This window comes from Manacus candei, unplaced genomic scaffold, assembly GCF_025592945.1.
Source record: "Manacus candei isolate 608988 ecotype Guabito, Panama unplaced genomic scaffold, ASM2559294v1 h1tg000002l, whole genome shotgun sequence".
In the NCBI taxonomy this organism is placed as follows: Eukaryota; Metazoa; Chordata; class Aves; order Passeriformes; family Pipridae; genus Manacus; species Manacus candei.
The window spans coordinates 12,457,187-12,462,500 of NW_026138050.1; the positions used below are offsets into that span (position 1 = coordinate 12,457,187).

At 40.1% G+C, this 5,314-nt stretch overlaps 1 protein-coding gene across 28 annotated transcripts in view; it reads right to left on the bottom strand.

Annotated features, from left to right (window-relative positions):
• Positions 1-2,982: 2,982 nt before the first annotated feature.
• RBFOX1 (RNA binding fox-1 homolog 1) overlaps positions 2,983-5,314 on the bottom strand; it is a 1,149,451-nt gene continuing 1,147,119 nt past the window's right edge. For all 28 annotated transcript variants that reach the window (XM_051793639.1, XM_051793308.1, XM_051793550.1 and 25 more), the window contains one exon: positions 2,983-5,314. This exon is cut by the window's right edge. The gene's annotated coding sequence lies outside the window, so the exon portion shown is untranslated.

Consider the following 5,314-nt stretch of genomic DNA (forward strand, 5'->3'; position numbering starts at 1 on the left):
CCTACCTAACCAGGCACCGCGAAACACATAAACCAAGGTCACCTTCCTCGAGTGCCCTGGTAGGACTTTGTGTAGGAATCTGATAAACAGCTGAGCAGGAGCTCCAGGCCCTGAATGCTGCCTGCTTGGACACCTAAAACGACATTGATATTTCCAGGGCCTTCCATGGATATAATTCAAGTGTCTACTCTTCATTAATGGGTAGTCTAGGTGGGAGCTGTACCCCAGCCAGCTGCAGCAAGGCAGTCACATCATTGTTACCACTACACTGCCATTGCATTAGATTCATCTTTTGTTTGTATCCTTGTAGATAAAGGAAATGTACCCACAGACTTAAAAACAAACCAGCATGAAATAAAAACCTTTCTTTTCCAAATAAGAAAATAAGGATCTAGAAGTACCTTTAGTATTTTTGCTCCCCATGCTTATCTCAGTGTCATCTCATGAAGAGAAAAGTTTGAGTTGAAGGTATACTGGCATATACTGCCCATACCTTTTCTGATCCTAGTCTGTGTCTATTTTGCTTTTTGTGAGGTGCTGTGAGACAATTATTGGTATGCAGAGCACTAGGGAAGCGCTGGAGAGGCATAAAAGCTGCCTGGAAAGTCTGGAAAGACTTGGCATAAAGCTCATGTTATAGTGAGAGGTGAAGTATATGCCCTTTAGGTATAAATGAAGCATCAAGATAAACTTTTATAATACTGGAAAAATGACTGGTTTTGATGACACTTTCATAAATTCTTCAAAGACCTCCCAAAATCATTGTCTCTCTTCTGATCTCACCTCCCACTCAAATCTTCTCTTCCCACTGAAACAAGGTTGCTTTTTATTTTATTTTTTTTTTCTTCTTTTTCCCTCTCTCCCTTACACCTACCAAAAGGATGATATTTCAGCTCTACTTTAGGGAGGAAATGACTTGCACAGCCTTTTTTCCTCACGCATCTGTACTGTAAAACTGAAAAAATGTGGCAAGAGGAACATGTCAAACTTGCAAAAAAATCACTTGAGGCAAGAAACAGCAATACGGTATGACAGCAATTGAAACAAGAAAGCTGAAGAAAATTAAATTCTAGTTAAAAAAAAGAACCTTAAATTTTTCCACATATTAGAAGTTAATGAACAACCTGGATGCCCTTAAAGATGACCAAGGACAGAGTAGTACAGAATATGGTATACAGGGAGATTACTAAGATTTTCTATAAAAATTCAGTTTAAATTTTGCAAGGAACTAAAGCTATATTAGAGCTTAAATAATTGGGAAAAAATACTCTAAAAAGCTTACTGCCTTTTCCTTTTGTCTTTTGCTTATTTTCTGGCTTATTCTCTGGCCAACTGTTCAGTAAATAAAAAGTTTTTATTAATTTAGCATACGTTGGCTACTTGGCCAAGAAAGGCACTACTGCATTAAATCATAAGCAATGATACCAGACAACAGCAGATGAATCAAACCAAGTGAAAATTATGTGGAATTTCATGTTCTCCATGTGTGTCTGTCTGTCCCACTTGTATTTGTCTGTTCACATGCTTCTCACCTGCCTTTAGTTCAAATCTTACCCAGTATTACCACCTTGGTCATTTCATCCAGCCACCCAAGGAAGCACTGCCAATATATCCATCGTGCCCATCACACAGGAGAGTGCACTTGGACATACAGTGCTTCTGTTTCATCTAAAGATATAAATGAATCCCACCATTCCTGGCAAACATCAGGGTTCCTTCTCTTTAGCTTCCCAGAAGGATCCAATGACTTGTTAAACTCACTGCTAAACTGCAAAGCGAGAAATGTTGAATCCCTTATCCTCCTGTCTTCTCTTCCTCTGCTAAATTACAGTATAACAGTAACTGAGGGAGAAGAGTCACATCATTCTGTTGGCCTGCACATGACATGGCTGAGGCACATCAGCCTCATCATGACCTATTGGACTGACAGGCAAATCTTAGACCTACAGCATGTAGTCATCTTACCTGTGGTTTGGGCAACAAACCTGGGAGTGACAACAAGGAGCCTTCTTTGCTGTCTGCCCTGTCCCTGACACGCATAGAAATAGAAGCTGTCCATGGAAGTGACAGCTAAATGGAAGCCTAACTGGCACTGGGAAGTCTGGAAAATGCCTTTTTTTTCTTCCTACGAACAAAACTCAGTCCATGTATCATGCAGTGTTGCCTGAAAAATACAGCTAGAATTGGTGTAACCTTGCTTTTTTGGAAACACCGGATCAGAGAATATGCTGAGTTGGAAGGGATCCACAAGGATCATCGAGTCCAACCCTTAGTCCTGCACAGGACCATCCCCAAGAGTCACTGAGAGTGCTTGAGAGTCTCATCCAAACGCCCCTTGAGCTCTGGCAACCTTGGTGCTGTGCCTGCTGCCCTGGGGAGCCTGTTCAGTGCCCAACCACCCTCTGAGGGAAGAACCTCTCTCTAACATCCAACCCAAACCCCCCTGACACAATTTCAGGCCGTTCCCTTGGGTTCTGTCACCACAGAAGAGAGATCAGTGCCAGCCCCTCCTCTCCCCCTGCCAAGGAAGTTGTATTTTCCACGCACAAGCCCCGGTTCTTCCTCACGTATCATGCGGTGTTGCCTGAAAAACACAGCTGGGACTGGTGTCCCTTTGCCTTTTTGGGAAGCAAACCTTCCTTCCCCCCAGTCCCGTCGTGGATCTCATTGCTCTGGGCTGTGGCAGCAGCAGCCAGGCCTGACCGCGCTGGTGAGGGTGTTGTCCCTGCCTGCACACACACACACACACACACACACACACACACACACACACATGGACAGACACACGGACAGCAGCCCAGGCTGGAATATCAGGCAGGAACCACCTCCCTCGGGCTCCCTGGCACCGCTGCCAGGCCAGAAGAACACCGTGCCCCCTGTCTGTGGGCATTTCGTGTGCGGCGCCGACGGCGCGGCTGCGGGTGCAGCTCTGGGACCAACACGGGGAGGAGGGAAAGCAAAATGACTTTGCACACCGACATGTTTTTACCTTTTCAGACTAAGCTTTTATTTTGATATTACAAACCATTTTTCTTTATTCACAAATCACGGTTGTGATATAAACACTAATTTCTAAAGACAGATATACACATTTTCTGGGTTTGTAGGGGTTTTCTTTTTAAATCTGTTTAGAAGTCACTATATTCCACATATGGTAGTAATAATTTTTTTCATAAGTCATATTATCAGTAGTTATTTATATAAGTGAAAACATTCCCAATATATATTGTAAAAAAATTTCAAATGCTTTTCTTACATAACTATTTCAGACATACATTTTAAAATGACTACTAGGAGTACTGTAGGAGCTTCATAAACAAAATATTTTCTAATATGGGCTGCACCCTCAACCTTTCAAGATAATTTTAATAGACTAAAACGCCATATAATCATTTGGAGAGTGGGAGCTGTAAAGCCATCTCAGGAAAATTAAAATTGCAAATAAATTCTGTTATTCTCCACGTTAGACATTTTGTGTGTGCAATTCCAAAAAAGATGTATCATCCACACTTTGAATTGGAAGCCTAACATTTGGTAAACATTTTTCAAGTCGCTTTTATCGTGGTGTTTATATGAAATTTACTTTTTTTTTTCTTTTAATAGGAGGCTTGTTTTGCATATCTTATATAATAAATGTGAGGATTGAACTCTTAATAAATTTCAGTTCATTCCCTCACCAGTATAAATATATGTTACTGCCCCATTTTTCATCGATTAATATAGTCTCTTTCTCTCTCTGTTTCAATTTTTAAAGATAATTTATTTCTCATCCTTAGATATAAATGCTACAGAAACTTTGTTTTCAAATCTTGTGAAACTTTATTGATGGTTATTGTTCAACTGATCATACTGCATGCACATACGATGACAAAGAGAAAGCCTGATCACAAACACTTTTTTTAAAGCAGAGTTGTTATAGCAAGTTGGCAGGTTCACAGCGGTGAGTTGATAATTTACTAAGGTGCTTGCCAGTAGGCTCGCACGTTACACATGAGGATATAACTATCTGCAGCGGCACCACGGCGAGGCGGTTCCCTGCTTTATTTATTTAAATACAAAACCAAGAAGACCCGTGACAAACACCCCAAACTTAGGTTAACTTGTAAACAGGACAACATGGAAAGAGTCCAAACATATGCACAGACAAACTGCAATTTTTCAACTACGCTTTGACGCCGCCTCCCGGGCACCTCCTGGGCCGCGCCCGGACCGGCGGCTTTCCCCAGGCAGCGCCCGGGCGGGAGAAGGTCCTTCTTTTGTCCCGGTTGCCAAGTTGTCTTGGGCCCAATATTGAGCAAAATTGGCCTTTTGGTTTGGAAATCAAACGGGGGGGGCAAGTTTTTGTCATGCCTTGAAAAATTGCAGATTGTTTACACGACACAGTCATGTTTTCAAAAAGTACCAAGCTGATGAAAATACCATGATTATCTCTACTCAATGATTGCAATACTTGTAAAATGCTTATATAAATCTGAATATGATTATCATATAATTCCATAAAAATGATACGTCTGTCTCTAACAGTTGGTCTACTAGGCTAAATCTAAAGCATCATAGGCTGTGTATTTCTAGAACTTAACAACTCCACTGCACGGATGTAAATTTTATACATTTTTTTTTTTTTTTTTTTACTGGTACAAAGAATTTAAGTTTTTATTACTTTCTTTTTTGGAAAAAAAAGAAAAAAATAGAAACAGTGCTTTTATCACCTTTTTATTATTGTTTTTTATTTTCCCTCCCATAATATAAAAGTCAGCAATGATATCAATAATTTATTTTACTGGAAGAAATATAAAAAGAATGCTTGTTAATGGTCTAACTAGCAGTTTTTGCCTAAATAACTAGTTATGGTTAAATAGCTGAATACTGCCTGGTGGAATGCTTTAAAAGGGTGCCTTCGGACAGCTTTCAATCTGATTTTTATGTACAAGTGTCGACAGAAGCACCCCTAATAAGAACATAACCTTTGGCTTTGAACAAACAGTGAATAATTTAAGACAGGTGATATATGATAGTTGGTGCAGTGGGGCCCCTTTTTGCTTCATTAATTTATATTTTAGCCAAACCCCATTCCCATGTCCCCAATTTCCCCCCTCCCTCCCTCTCATAAACTAAAATAAATGTAGATGCAGAAAAAAATGACTACTGTAGTCACTTACACTCTTACAAAACATGTGATAACCCCGATAGCTTAATATTCAGCATATATAATTCATTTACATGATATAGCACTCTTGATTGTGGCCCTAAAACAGTTTTTATTCATATCTAGCAGCTTTCTAGATCAACCACAAAAACTTCTACAGCCAGCAAT